Consider the following 16,878-nt stretch of genomic DNA (forward strand, 5'->3'; position numbering starts at 1 on the left):
GAAGATTGGCTTGAATACTTTAATTAAATCGATGATTTCTTCTGAGATTCATGCACTATTTATAGGTGAGAAGATCGGGTCTTCGATTGGTCTAGAGTGCTCTTCGACTAGTCGAAGCAACAACAGATATTTGAAAAATCCGGCGGGATATGCTCTGACCGTTCTACGACTGGTCGAAGCTTTCCTACGACTGGTCGTAGGTCACCTACGACTGGTCGTAGGTCCTGTAAACCATCGATGGCTTCGAGTCGAAGGTTGTACGACTGGTCAAAGATCAGTCGACACTGTTCCTACGACTGGTCGAACAGATTCCTGGACTAGTCGAAGGCTAACAGATTTTATCCGGAATTTGTAACAAACTCACGACTGGTCGAGAAATTTCTTAGACTGGTCGAAGCAAGTCTTGGACTAGTCCTAGAAGGCCTAGGACTAGTCGAAGAACAGACCAATCACATGTAAAATAAACATTCGGTTTATGTATCCGAAATGACCTACTTCTAAGGTCAACCTATGGTCAATCAAACCTCAATCATGAAGTATGGACATTGAAACATTAGGAACAAGTGACCTTGAAGTATCTGTCTTGAAGTCTTGATGTAGATCAATCTTGAAATCTTCATGTAGCTCAATCTTGAAAGGGTCTTGAGTTCTGCCTTGTACTCTTCAGCTTGAGTCTTGTCTTGTGAGCTTAGCTTGTCTTGTCTTGTGAGCTTAGCTTGTTCATGAATGTTGATCCTTGAGAGAACTTCACTTATGCAAGTTATATATAACATAACAGTGATTTTGGCACCACAAAATTTGACAACAGACAGGGATATAAACTATAGCACTTACAATTTTCAACATACATTTCTTTGTGGACAAGCATAACCACAAGTGTACCCAAATCACAAAGGCAACATCGTCATCACATATTCACTAATATTAAAAACTTGAGTACAATACATGAAGGCGAAATACAAGATAAATGTCAAAAGCTCCAGAAGCTCTGCCGCACGCTCCTGCCTCAACTCAACTGCGTCCTATCGTCACCTGCATGCATTTATCATGCATAAGCTTATAAAAAGCTTAGAGGGTGTTGTACGTGTATGCATAAGATAAGCACCAAGCACACAAATATCAACGTTAGCGGAATACTGGCAAGGCTATAAGTCATTCAATATCAAAGTATTCAATGTAGAACGGCTATGCAATATGGAGTCATAATGGGTCAAATATCAGATACTGATGATGTAATACAATATGCAATTATGAAGAGCTATGAATGCCATCAACCTAATCTAGGCCATATAAATGCAGAAACATAGTAAACTAAATGTTATGTGCTAAGCATGCAATGCAATATGCGGTGCGAAAAAAATGACCAAACTGAAGTCGGGATGATAATACGTAGTATCGTAAGCTGTGGGGTCCATCACAAGGGACTTCTTTCCAAACCAGTCTCATACCTAAATTTGGATAGCTAGACTCAATGTGGTAAACTCCTGATCTCAGGTTGGTCATGCGCCCCAACCGAAACCCTGACCATTACGAAGGTACACATAATAAATTATTTGCGCACTACCAGCCCGAGTGGATAGTGAATGAATGAATAAATGAATGAGTAAAATGTAAGTATTCAACTCCTGCTCAATAAGTCCACATGTCAGTACCGTACATCTCTGGGATCATCACTGGAGTCTAGTACACTCTATGCCAGCTTGCCGCTCCATCAAGCGCACAACTGGGTAGCAGAAGAGACCTCACTATCCGCCGACCAATATCGGCCTGGCTCGTCGATAGCGGACCCATTTATGAGCTGGTCAGACTCAACCTAACATTGCCTACTCCCTCAGGTGGGTAAGGCCACACCCCCTCCCAACCGGCCAAGACAAAGTGGGAGACGTGACCTCTTGATATTCGGCCCTCATGCGCTCATGCATCCACTCGGTCTAGACATTGGGGTCATCCCCTGGCCTCGGGGGTTTAGGAATTTTCACCCAAGGACATCTATGGCACCCGATGCTAGAACCAAATATTTTCGGTGTCTCATCTAGCCGTCCACGATATGGCTATAGAGGTCACGACCCTGATGTCGCTAGGACGTATGATGGTTATATCATAAAATGCGAGATGCATGAGTCATACCATCTAGTCATGCATCAAACCTGCGCGTAGTGCCCGCTCATGTAGGGAACTCCGTCTCTCTAGAAGTCCCATAAACAATTAGCCCAACAACACATGCTATGCTCAATCTCTCCTCATAACATGCATGCGGATGATGCGTATAGGCATGTATCATGAAGTATACCAAGCATGATTATAATCACATGCATAATGGTGAGCCGGTATAAGACGGCCCATGGCCCGTATAAATGAATGAGTGGTGTGCACATAATCATCTACACATGGTGGGCTTCACACCATCGCAATTGGGCCTCACACATACAATAGGCCTCACACATAAAATGGTCCTCACACATATGATGGGCCTCATACATCATAACCGGGTCTCATATAATCATAATGAGTCTTGTACAATCACATTGGACTCATACAATCACAATGGGCCTCATACCATAATAATGGGCCTCATACAATCACAATGGGCCTCAAATAATCACACAATGGCCTTATACAATCACAATGGGCCTCATGCAATCACACAATGGGCCTCATAATTTTACGATGGGCCTCATATAATCACAATGGCCTCATATAATTACAATGGGCCTCATACAATCACACAATGGGACTCATACAATTACAATGGGCCTCATATAATCACACAATGGCCCTCATACAATTACAATGGGCCTCATATAATTACACAATGGACTTATATAATCCCAGTGGGCCTCATGCAATCACACAATGGGCCTTATGCAATTACGATGGGCCTCATATAATCACAATGGGCCTCACATAATCACTCAATGACCTAATACAATCATAATGGGCCTCATGCAATCACACAATGGGCCTCATACAATCACAATGGGCCTCATATAATCACAATGGCCTCATACGATCACAATGGGCCTCACACAACCACAATAAACCTCACAATGACCTTATAAAATTATAATGTTATGCTAATGCATACTCAGTGCGTATACTAACATAGTCATAATTAATAATTGGCTTATATATGGTGAGGTCTATAGAAGGATAGCAAATCTAATCCATAACATAAGGATTGGTCCTCAACAGTGCATATGCTAAACTTAATACCACAGATTCTTCTACCTATGGCCAAAGGTGATAATGCATCCTCCTCATAACAAGGATAGGTCTAGATGGCCTACTCATGGGCCTAAGAGTGGGCTTCCAAGTTTAGGTACCTCTACTAGCATCGATGGGAACCCAAATAATTGGGATAGCCCAATAAGGCTTGATGGATCATACTACTAATAGTGAAGGCCTATCAATTTGGGTTAACTCACTAAGGGAGAAATGAGAATGAGCCTAATTCAATTATAATGGGTCTCATACCATCTCAATGGCTTGTATCATGATGTTAGACTAGCATGTACTCATAGTCGGCATTGATAATCGGCCTATACACAAGGCGGGGTCCATAGATGGACAGCAGATCCATAACATGAGGGTCAATCCTCAACTATAGATATACCAAATCGGATAGCATGAATTTTTCCATCTATAGTGATGATGAACTCTCCTTATATCAAGGTTGGGTCTAGGTGGCCTACCTATAATCCTAAGGATCTGGAATGGGCTTCCTTCACCATATTATCATATGACCTGCTAGATGCCCTAGGGAGCCCAAATAAGTCCTAGATGGACTCCGAGATTAAAAGAAATAATCTTACAAGCAACCAATGGGGGGGCCCAACATTATGGGTTAAGCTTAATATGAATAGATGAGTCATGCAAACGTCAATGGGGCCCAATGATTAGAGTCAACCCAGTTAGAGAAGGATGAGAATGGGCCTAATAAGGGCATAAGGGAAGGTCACAATGTGGACATTTAACCATCATTACCCATCAATGTGGACATTTAACTAACATTGCTCCCAAGGAATGGTCCATATAGAGCCTAACATATAGTGGATCCATGGCCTCACATAAGGGCCTAATACACATCATAATAGGCCTCATCACATGGGCCATATCTACATCACATTGGACCTCATCACATGGGCCATATATACATCACATTGGGCCTCATCACATGGGCCATATATACATCACATGGGCCATAAATACATCACAATGGGCCTCAACAAATGGGCCACAAATTCATCATATTGGGCCATACACAAGGGCCCATAGGTTAGGCACAAGGGATGGGTAGTGTGCTTGTAATACATACATCAAGATGGGTCTATTGCATCATGAAGTAGGCCCTGCTAGTTGGATATACAATGCACATATCATTGCGGGGTCCACGGGCTGGATGTCACTGATAAAACATGTACATCATGATGGGGTCCACGTCCCATGTGGATGTTATAGATAAGACACATACATCATGTGGGACCCATGATCGGATGGACAGCATGGGTATAAAATACATATATCACATGGGGTCCTGCTGTCCTATGTGGACGGTGTGGTATAACACATACATAGCAGTGGGTCCCACCGTCCAGCAAGCTGGACGGTGTGGATAAGACCCATACATCATGACCGGCCCCACATACACTGTCCCGAGATGGATGGTGTGAATGTAGTATACATGCATCAAGGTGGGCCCCACCTCCACACGTGCATCACGTGTGGGGTGGGTCCCATGCCCATCAAATGGACGGACAACGAGGATAAAACCCATACATCGTGGTGGGTCCATGTCTGAGAAGGGATGGACGGCTGGGATATAAAACACATATATTGTACGGGTCCCACCGTCCACATCTGGACAGTGGACTGGATGGATGAACACATGCATCATGATATGGCCCATCGTCCAGATCATGGTAGGCCACGCCAAAAAAATGGATGGATGATTGGATATAAAATACATATATTAATGGTAGGCCCCACATGGCACTGTCTAGAATGGACGGTGTAAATATACAATTCATACCTCTAGTGGTCCCCACCTCCACACGTGCAACACGTATGGAGTGGGTCCCACATGGACGGTTGGGATATAATACATACCTCATGTTAGACCACAAAACTTGCTGACATCAAAACAGTGGCATTTTACTGCGTGGGACCCACCTCCCAACCTGACAGACGACGGGGATATACAATACATCAAGGTGGGCCCCACCCTCACACGTGCAACAGGTGTGGGGTGGGCCCCACCCTAGGAAAAATGGACGGACGGTATGGGTATAACACATACCTCGTGATTTGACCCACATAGCTAACGTCATGTGGGTCCCACCGTCTAGTAGGCTAGACGGTGCGCAATATACAACGTATACATTGGGTGGGGTCCACGTCCAACTTGCTGAATGGTTGGATACAACACATCCTCATGATCAGGCCCATAGCTTGCTAATGCTAATAGAGCAGCAGCTGTTGCTACATGGGACCCACGACAGATGGACGGTCAGATATAACACATGCATTGAGGTGGGTCCACGTGTGTGGGACCCACCAGATCAGCTAATATTTATGTTTACTCTTCATTTGGGCCCATCCAGACAGATAGGCTAGCGGGTCTGCCGCTGAATGGTCCAGCACAGTGGGCCCCAACATATTGGTAGCATGGATATGATACATACTTCATGGTGGGGTCCGTCAGGGTGGGCCACACACATCATCACCATAAAGAAAAAGAAAGAAAAAGAGAGATAGAAGCACCCACTGATTTCCACTTCTTCTAGACTCCTTGATCTTCCAAGCTCCTAAGCTTCCTCTTTATGGAGGATGATGAGAATTGAAGGGTTGGATGGTGAGATCTTGGGGTAGGAAGTGGGCCACAGTTGGCTCCTTGCTCTCCTTAGAGCTTGGAGGGTCCTCCCTCTTAGAATGGGTAGAGAATGTGAGAGAGAATATTTGTTGTAAGGGAGATGGGAGGAAAGGGTATTATAAGGGAAGTGACATGAGAGTTATGGGCTTGGTTGACTTTGGAAATGGGAGAGGTATGGGTTGCCATGCATTATTGGTAAGAGAGGGATGGGTTGTACTTGATTCATTGATGTGATGTTTAGGTAGAGATTCTCTCGGGATTCGAAATGTGTGACATTTCTTTAAAATAAATGCGGGCCCACAACTCCTGTTTTGGGTATCGCATCGGTGCGCAAGTCACTGCGTTGGAACCTTGGCGACGGTGCAGTCGTAATTGTATAAGTCTTGGGTCGAATTGACCCTTATCTACGGGAGCGACTTAGGGTCGTGCGTAAATGCTGACTACAGGTTGCGGGTCTTCAAAATTCGACAGGAAGGATTATGGAAGTCTAAGGAATGGTACGGACTAGGATACGGGCCTTACAACTGTCTAGAGAAAATAGATCCAGGAGGAAGCATGACAGTGAAGATTCAATCAGAACTAGGCAAAAACTCTGCGTTCTGAAGCATGGATGATCTTCTAACCAATCATCTAGACCTTCAACTTCTTCAAACCCTAATTCTACTCGTCCCATTACTTCTAGATTTTTGAAGAGAAGGATTGTATGTGAAAGAAAAGTAAATATGAAATGTCTTGAAAAATTTAAAGTTCAGGAAATTCTTTCATGACAAGGATGGCTATAAGTTTTATCATTTGGAGGGCCAGTGAACAAAATCTTAATCCGATCATTCTTGCCTCATTGCACCCTATCTTAGGGTTTCGAAGTTGACTGCGATGGTCATATAGTTAAAAACACCCCATATCGCATTTCAACCCTTATAGGAATACCATTGAGCTCCAAACAACCTACTGAATTAAACCTACCCATTGAAGCAAAAGAGCTGTTTGGACGAAATTTTTGTGCAATGTGAAGAATGCCCCTTGGCATCACGGGAGTGCACTATGGGCCAAAAATATGTCAAATGATTATCGTATACTTCATTTGATTTGCATTTCCAATATCTATCCTAGCGACGGAAATCATACTGAGCTTACACTATTCATGGTGGAAACCCTATAACATATCTGTAAAGGGGAACCATTATGTCTACCTACCTTGATATACGATGAAATAGTTTTAAGTTTTAAGTGTAACTTCACAGCAATACCTTTCGGTCATTTTCTATGTAAGATGGCCCATTAATGTGGATTCAGGGTGCCTGAAGGAGAATCCATATCAGCCCCAGAAATCAATGAGAATAGTATCAGGAAAATGAATCTCTCTTCTGTGAATGAAACTGATGTTCCAATATCAGAAGAAGAAGAGCTTCCAGGGAAGGAAGATGAAATGGTTAAAGAAGGCCTAGATACCCATTCACCAACCTTTAGCTTCTACAATTTCTACTCAGAAGAATGCTCTCATGCAACTTTTGGAGGATCAATCAAAACTTGGTGAGATGATGAAGTCAATGGAAGAAAAGCTCTACTCACTCCAACAGTCAGTGGAACAGATTGTGACACATCTGTCATGCCCTGAAGAAGATACTGATAGATCTTCTTAAATTAATTGTGTACCAGGATTATTTTTGTTGTGTGTATCTTTTTATTTTACAACTGGAAACTTATTTTGGTATAGTGATACATCAATCATTCATAACTGATTTTCAAAGGAAATTAAAAGTCTTCGGCCCTTTGTTTTATTGATTCATAGTTGGTACTTTATTTTAAAGATAAGATCATCTAAAGTTGCATATGCATAACTTAATTCTTACTAAAATATTTCATCTGCTCTTCTTGGTATATCTGAAAAAATATGAAACTTCATATGCATACTGTTAAGATTTGTTAACCATTCCATTAATATTTCTAATATATGATTACAGCTCAACAATGGTTAAAGAAAAAGGCAAGGCTCCTGCAAAAGGAGAACACTCCAATAGACGAATTAACATTTATCACTCTCCTTATTCCAACCCTACTGAAATGGCTATGTCAAACAAAACAATCTTTGACAGAATGATCAGATCCCTACTCGCCGAACCATATGGGATTGATCTCTACTTAGGATCAATTGGGTGGGATAACCTCACTACAACAAATCCCACTTTTAGCAATGAAAAATTTTCGTCGCTAAAAGCCAAAATTTCGTAGCTAAAAAGTTTTAGCGACGAAAATTTTCGTTGCTAAATTCGTCGCTAAAACACCGGCGTAAAAGGGTTTTATCGACGAAAAATTTAAATCGTCGCCAAAGGCAATCTTTTAGCGACGAAAATTTTCGTTGCTGAAAAAACTTCACAAGACTTTTAACAGCAAAAATTTTCGCTACCAAAAATATACGTTCCACTTTTAGCGACAAAAATTTTCGTCGCTAAAAAAACTTCATAAGACTTTTAGCAGCGAAAATTTTCGCTGCCAAAAATATACGTTCCACTTTTAGCGACGAAACTTTTCGTCGCTAAAAAAACTTTATAAGACTTTTAGCAGCGAAAATTTTCGCTGCCAAAAATATATGTTCCACTTTTAGCGACGAAAATTTTCATCGCTAAAAAAACTTTACAAGACTTTTAGCAGCGAAAATTTTCACTGTTAAAAATATTCGGTCCACTTTTAGCGATGAAAACTTTCGTCGCTAAAAAAACTTTACAAGACTTTTAGCAGCGAAAATTGTCGCTGCCAAAAATATAAGTTCCACTTTTAGCGACGAAAATTTTCGTCGCTAAAAAACTTTACAAGACTTTTAGCAGCGAAAATTTTCGCTGCTAAAAATACTCGTTCCACTTTTAGTGGCGAAAATTTTCGTCGCTAAAAAACTTTACAAGACTTAATAGCAGCGAAAATTTTCCCTGCTAAAAAATATTTGTTCAACTTTTAGTAACGAAAATGTTCGTCAATAAAAAGAAGTTGTTAGACTTTTAGCAACAAAAGTTTTAAAAATATTTACAAAACGTTTGCCTACGAAAACTTTCGTAGCTAAAAGTCTCTTTAAAAAAAAATATTCCGGCACAAAATTTCACAAAAAAATATTTTTCCTGATATACACCTGTTATATAATATATTTCATCATATTCACATTCACATTCACATCCATATAAACCCAAACTAGTAAATCCATCCAAACATAAAAGTACATTCATCCAAACACAAACAATCTTATCCACATCACATTCATTCACGCATAAATACATATAAGTTCGTTTATCCATCGGTGGATGTATATGAAACAAGTGTTCCTCCCGACTCCTATGTCATTTTGGATCAAGCCCTTCATCATGGGAATGTCTATGAAACAAGGAAATTGATCAGCTCCTATGTCAATGAAACTAGGAAATTTTCATAAGACAGCTACTTGACTGGCTATGCTTGGGACGAAAGGATAGAATTAAAAATGAGATCATTGGAACAGCATAAGAATAATTCCAATAAGAAATTAAATGATCAAGAGCAGGTTGAGGTGATCGGTCATGTGCAACAAAGACTAGAGAGCTCCAGCAAGGAACAATGATAGGAGTTGAAAGGCCTCAAAAAGAATATGACAGGAAGACCTAAAAAGGTCTTGGATCAAGGTGGTGAGGAAGTATATGAAGGCTTGTTCAGTTGCATAGCATAGAGCCTTAGGATTGATTGGTGAAACGAGATTCACAAAGCTGACCCAAAATACCTGAGGGAAGGCTATGATGATGACGATGATACACACGAGGTCTCATGTGCAACTAGTTGGACTATTGGTTATTGACCAACCAGCACATAAGATTCAATGTTTCAAGCGTGCCTAAGATCCAACCAATCAAAAAGGTTGGCACCTCCATGAAAACACCTGATGCAAATTTCAGGTTGATCAAATAATCAAGTAGGCCAAACCACAAAAAACAATGGACAACCACTCAGCCGATCCATAGTACATGTGTGGCACGTCTGATGTGTGGATAAACCCGATTTATGTGCTAGGTGATCTTCATGGCTGGACCAACCTATTGGAGGGGGTGAATGTCATACACACGATACATTGACAATTATGCACTAGGACCATAACTTAGCAAATGTAGGAAATTTACCTGATTAGAGCTTTGCAGCCAATGTAACAAAGTTGTTTCTTAGCAAATTTCATGATACTGCTGTTTGAAGGAGTTGAAATGGAAACTGATCTTGTGTGGCTGCCATGGAGAAGTTCCTTTTCCGTATTCTTTAGAATGGGATCAAATATTCTCAAAAGCGGCTGTAACATGGAAAATACTCAATAACCAGGTCAATCAAAGAAAGTAGTGAAGTAAATCTTGAAGGAAATACCAAATAACACCTTGCTAATTTGATTTTCGAGATAGTAATGGGAATCAATTGGAATGTTATTCTCTAGCACGCAGATAGGATCCTCCGACCTTTCATAAGCCTGTTTCATTATGAACCAGTGGATTTGAAAGCGTTACCAACGAACATAGAAAAAAACAACTCACAAAGAACAAGCATCACATAACCAACTACCTTGGCACCTTTTGCAGCTTTAATAATAACATACGGAACACGATCCCCAACATTTGGAGAAGTGGCAGCATCCCGCTTTTCATGACAACCACACAAGCAGAAAATAAGAGCATGCAATAAAATAAAATAAAAATGCATCTTGCTGTAAGAACAAAGATAGGAATGACATCCAATTTGTTTAGATAAATACTGATTCGAAATCATGAGAACAATTAGCTGTACTTTATCAGAGACCAGATTCCAATATTAAAAAAAGAGCAAGAAGATGAGCATGAAGTACTAAGATGGGAAGCATAGGGCAGAGATCCTCTCATCCATGCATCTCTTAAATTAGAAAGTGGAGTTGGTTTTATGCTTGTTTTGGGGTTAGAGGAATGTGGAAAAAGTTATCATGTTTAAGTTTGGTCAGATACATGTAAGAAGTTACCTGACATGGATTGAGTTCAGGAAATGACTGTGCCACACATCTACAGGCATGCTGATCAAGATATGGTGTAATAATTGCCTCAGCTTCCAATTGTCACATGGATCATGTCTTCCACTATAGGTTTATTCCATTTATTCCTATTTTCTCTCACAAGTCATATATCATGAACCATGAACAGATTGGTTTCTTATTTTATGTCGAAGCATCAAACCACTAGCCCTTCAAGATTGTGGATTTTGGTAAATTATAAAGTGAAATATTTTACTAAAACTTATTTATACTCAAATCTTTAGTTTCCAATTTCAAGGATCCAAACTGCTCATAAAGAGGGTTTCTATAAATGGGCCTGCATGTCTAGAATCTAGATATGTTTTATGCAAGAATCGCATGACAATTTTACAAAGTTTTTAGTTGATTGTATTCATATTAAATAAGTTTTGATGGTGTTAGCACCAACTCCTCAAACCCTCAACCTTGGGGCCTATTGAGCCATTACATGGAACAACTAAGCAAAGGTTTGGAGTAAACAAGAAAATATTAGGAAACGCGCCATTCATATTATATAAATAAGAAAAAGTTTAGGGGCTGTTTAGTTTCGAGTGAATGCTACGGTATGCCATGGTACTTCTTTTCTTGAGAGTGCACTTGTTGCAGAAAAAGAAAACACCTAAAAGGTAATCATTGCGTTCTTTACCAAAAAGCAAGCTAAAACTACAACGCACACACGCATGCGTGCACACACACGTGTATGTGTGTGTGTGTGTGTGTGTGTGTGTGAATATTGCAATATCCCCACTCTACCCAAGCAGCACCTTATTGTAAATTATGATGTCTCTATGGACATGTCACAGTTACACATTTTGCAGGCATATATTTATAGCATATAATACTTTAACAGTTACAGGATATCTGCACAGTCATGTAACAATATTAATCTTTATAAGATGATCATATTGGACACCAACCATGGAAGCAAGACAGTAACATGAATGTCCATGTCCTTTAAATAGCTTGCTAGTGTGGCAGTTTCCCCTACCCTTGGAGACTGGCAGATATGATTGAACAAGCTCGATATGAATGTTACAATCATGCTGTTTCCCTTTCTTATGTTCCTTGAGAGACTAATGCCCGATCATACCATTAGCTAAAGATGGGGTGATTTGGATTAGCCAGCTCATTGTCAACAGCAGTAACATCTTGCTGCTTATCTGCGATTCTCTTATTCTGTGCAGCCATCTTTTTTACCCCTATTTTTGTTGCTTTCTTCTTCTTTTTTGCTGAATAAATTTCCTGAATATAGCTAGTGTAAGCATGCAAAATATGAATTATGTAAGTGAAAAAAAAAAGTTAAATTTTTTTTACCTTGCGTATGCGTTCAGCAAGTTCAACATGTGCCGTCTTTACTGCATAATCATCCCCTGTTTTTGTGAGACCCTGCTCTCATCAAGCAGCAATTCAAATATTATAAAAGAACCATAGGATCATAAAGAAGTCTACTGGACAGCAGCTGCAGCACTATTTGGACAAATGTACTATTCTGTCACCTTAGTGATAACCAGAAGCGACAAATCTATGCGGTTCATCAGAAGATCTAAAATGGTGTTCTTGACATACTGGACTGCACCAGGAACATCTTGATCAATTAGAATCTTATGAAGACATTCAGTTACCAAATTCTTTACCAGAAGATAGTTGTGAAGGCATGACTGTCTCAATGCCTGCACATCAAAACAAAAGGAATTAAAAGGCTTGTTTAGCATTTTAAAAATTTATAAATTAAAAAAAAAAAAAACAATTTCAAATGGTCCAGAAGATCTGTGAGTCACCTTTGGTGTCCATTTTGTCAAACTTTTTTGAATTTGTCCACAGAAGTCCAGCATATCTCTTCTTGCTAATTAAAAGGTATGGATAATAAACCTTCTCAAACTCTAGTTTGATGGGCTTCACAATGCACAGACAAGAAACTCTTCTATAGTTAATTAAACAAAGATAAACCATGAGAAGTGAATTTATTTTAAAAATTCACTAAACTGCATCCTCCAATTTTTAATGGCGCTTCCAATCCATTGATTGTTGAGGATTAGCTAAAAGGAATCAAGAAGATGTTAGAAGCTATGAACTGCCCTGATAGTCAGAAGGTCAAACTTACGACGTTTATCCTTCAAGGTGAAGTTGGTGTGTGGTGGAGAGTAGCTAAGCGGATGGTTCCAGTTGGACATGTTTAGACTTGGAATGAATTCCAGGATAAATTTTACGAGAAGCATTATCCGAAAGCATACTTGATGTAGAGCGGGTCGCGAACAGTTTCATGGCCAAGATGGATCAGAAAAGGCTCGATCGACGACAGAAGTGATCCGGACCGTCGGACCTTAGATCGGGAGTATCTCGCAATCCGGAATGAGTTACCTGACGTAACAGATATATATATTTTGGGGGTAGAACGAGCTACTTTAGCCATTGGAGGCATGGGAGGTACCATGCCCCATCACCCATGTCATTGCTGCACATGTGACATGCATGCACTAGATCCATAAGCCAATGATGATTTGATTGGCTTATGCATCTAAACAGTGAACTGTTCGGCACAAGGACAAAAAAAAAAGAGTAATTAAAGGAAAGAGACATATAAGACTTACGGGCACATGCACGGACTATAGATTCAACATAATCTGACATCCTCAATAAAACCTTCCAGGAGTCTCAACATAACGCATATTTGGCTTGCTGCGAATGGAACGAATATTAGTCTGCAGCAAATAGCAGATGTGGTTTAACACAAATAAGCCTCTGATCTTGAAACAAATTATCGACTGATGAAGAAATTATTCTAGCATTGACCTCAGTGAAAGGACGGTGAGGATTTGGATTGTAGCATGCAAGAACAGCCACAGCTGCTTCCCTGTATGCCAACCTCAGCTTTAACTCCTCCGGAATTTCATTACTATCTTCTTGACCGGTTTCAAACGTACCCTTTTGCTATGTGTGGGTAGATTGAGAACATGTGAACACAGTTGAATTAGTGAAACACTATAATTTTCCATGTAAGTGGGAAAAAAACAAAACAAAACACCTACCCTCTTCAAGGCTTCCAACAGTTCTTCTCATCCAATGTAGTCTAAATCCTTTCTAGCAGTTAAAATTCCAGGTTCATTCCTGCCAATCAGTTGCAAGATGGTTTTAAAAAAAATCTCCTAATGGGAAAATAGAAACAATTCATTAGGAAGTAACTAAAATATATTTTGCAGCTTTGCGCCAGTGAAATCTACAATAAGATCTGCAGTTTCTAGTAGAAGGATCTCCATTTCCTCCTCTAACCAGAAATAATACAAAGCAGATGGACCATAGGAGAAGGTAGCTTTTATGATAAGGTCCAATAACTAAGGGGCCAAAAATGAGAACAGAAGAACCAGCATCATTTGAACTAGGTTCCTCTACTAGAACATGTTATGACCAATCTACAGAAAAGCCCACATGTTATAAATAAGTAGACGTAAAATGACAAAGAAGTACGAAGGCTTATCAACATCTGTCACTACCACAAGTTTTGAGCATGCCAAACTACATGGTTCAGAGGTTCAAATTGTTGATGTGATGCACTCAAAAAAAAAAAGCCAAGATTGCCAGATCCTAGTCATTGATATTTGGCCAGTTTTCTATTGAGTTGGAACTATCACTATTTTTTCTTTCTTAAATGTGAACTTCTTGGCTGGGTATTGAAGGGTTGGAATATTTCAATCTTGAGGAACTTTGGTGTGTGGGTCATCAACAGTGAAACCCATCATATTAGTGGTTTGGATAACTGAACCATGAGCCACACTAGCACAAACTCAAGGCATCAAGATCATATAAGAACTGAGGCTCAAAGCAGGCTAGACTACTACTTTCCTATTTTCCACCATCTCTATTACCATGGTGATTCATCCAGCCCACATGGGGGATGCAAGAGCACAAAATCTGAGCTCGTTGGCCATCATACCTACAGCAAGGATAAAAGAAAATCAATCTGACAGTTTATGCTTTGAAAAAAGATGGAACTATCCAATCAAATAACAAGAGAAAAAGCTGTCTTTCAAAAGACAATAAATAAATAATCAAATGATAAGAGAAAAATATCAGAACTAGCGAAAACCTTCTCATATATTTTCTAAAATTTGCAAAATTCAGAAAATTTAATCAGGTCATGGCTTCTGTTAGTGAGCTCCTAAGTCAACTGACTGTCATGTTAAAATGTATAGTTGCATTCCTTCCATTTGCACCAGTTGCCATTAGCTGACGACTTTGTGCAATTAGTTAAGTATATCTTGCATTTTTCACTTATTGAAGTACCAAATTCATGGAAAAATAATCAACAAATGTAAATATCAAAAAAGAAACAAATAAAATCATCTCAAAAACCTAGTTTTGCCACTTGAAAATTGATACATATCACTCGCTCTCAAATTACATTCATTTGCTATATCCATCCATATATGTATATGGATATATGGATGGATGTGTGTATGTGTGCCTAAATGAGAAGAAGCAAGAGCATGTCCACAAGCTATAAATCACCCTTGCCTTGTATGCAAACACATGATTTTTTTTTCAATGGTGTGAGCAAACGCATGATTAGAATATTTAAAGCTACAAAATTTGAGAAACCGTAAATGAAAAGCGCAAATCCCTGGATCTATCCCATACACAATTGCTAACATAGTGAATGATTTTTTTCTGTTCATATTGAATAAGAGAAATGATTCACACAGTCCCCTCCTTCCCACCAACCTGTCATGTTTGCTAACATCCTGAAAAGATGGACCCCATCAAATATCACTTGCTGTAAAAATCAGGTTGACCAATTTACTTAGCTAGGCAACACCTGTTGGTGGACACTGCTGATTTTTGGATGTTCTACACAAGTGACAAATTGACAAGAAAAATAAGATTTTTGTGATCACATATAATAAGAGTGATCATGGGCAAAAAGGTTTTTTGGCTGGTAAAATAGAAAATGTTTAAACTAAAGAAAACCCACAATCGACACATAGAGTATTAAATAACTCTCGTCCCACAATTGTTTCACTCCTCTGCAATATGTAGCTTGAGATTGCTTGTATTTTTAACATAAAAAAAGAAAACCCAAATCAGGAATTTTCTCACATGTACTGAAATTCCAAGAAACACCTAACTTCATCAATCAGATCAAAATATCCACAACCAGAAATAAAATAAAAACATATATATATATATATATATATATGGAGAGAGAGAGAGAGAAGCTCATTGTTAGCTTAGTTGTAAAGTTTGGTTTATTGTGAAACAAAACCAATTGCAACCCCACTGGAAGGGTTCAAAAGCTAAGGATGATAGATAGCTACTAATGGATGCAAGCCCACTCTCTCCCTAGATTTCCCCACTCTCACCTCTCCATCTCTCTCTCTCTTGAAGAAAAGAAGAAGAAGAAGAAAAAAAAAATCTCTTTTATGTTTTTTCAATCCATCTTTCATTTTCTTCTTAACAAGAAAATCCATATTTACTAATATTCTCATTTTTCTATTTTTGAAAAGAATGAGTTCGGACTCCAAAAGCGTCAGCTCCAGCACTCATACTTTTAGCCCAAACCCTAACCAAGGACTCCAAAATTACTAAGTACTCATAAACATTCATTGCAAGCATTTTTTGTCTATGTGCATGACGACCATGCTGTTGAGATCAATCCTCTTATTTTCATTTATAGAAACTAGTGGATGACAAATTATGTGTAACATACAGAGATGGTTCAGCCACTTGTGCAATTAGGGAAGGTTCAAAAGGACATACATATTTGAAAGTTGGTCAAATCATAAACAGACGTATTATGGAAAATGTGAACCAAAGATACATTTGGGCAAAAACCCCAATATAAGCCTCCAAGAGAATTGGTACCTAAATAGTACAAACAACACAAGAATGTCAAGATTATTTAATTTTCAATCTTTTTTGGCCAACATTTATTTATTTTTTTCAAATTATGAGGGATTTCAATTTTTCCACAAATGGTTGCTTCACT

At 39.2% G+C, this 16,878-nt stretch overlaps 2 long non-coding RNA genes across 2 annotated transcripts; both read right to left on the reverse strand.

The window, feature by feature from the left end:
* Window positions 1-10,035: 10,035 nt before the first annotated feature.
* On the reverse strand, window positions 10,036-12,406 carry LOC131241501 (uncharacterized). Its single transcript, XR_009169070.1, has 4 exons — window positions 12,213-12,406; window positions 10,424-10,498; window positions 10,242-10,331; window positions 10,036-10,160 (listed from the first exon to the last, which is right to left on the reverse strand). It is a non-coding gene; the product is annotated as an uncharacterized LOC131241501 (long non-coding RNA).
* Window positions 12,407-13,433: 1,027 nt separating this feature from the next.
* On the reverse strand, window positions 13,434-14,846 carry LOC131241502 (uncharacterized). Its single transcript, XR_009169071.1, has 4 exons — window positions 14,759-14,846; window positions 13,925-14,003; window positions 13,689-13,826; window positions 13,434-13,597 (listed from the first exon to the last, which is right to left on the reverse strand). It is a non-coding gene; the product is annotated as an uncharacterized LOC131241502 (long non-coding RNA).
* Between the last annotated feature and the right edge of the window lie 2,032 nt (window positions 14,847-16,878).

Source organism: Magnolia sinica, chromosome 3, assembly GCF_029962835.1.
Source record: "Magnolia sinica isolate HGM2019 chromosome 3, MsV1, whole genome shotgun sequence".
Lineage (NCBI taxonomy): Eukaryota > Viridiplantae > Streptophyta > Magnoliopsida > Magnoliales > Magnoliaceae > Magnolia > Magnolia sinica.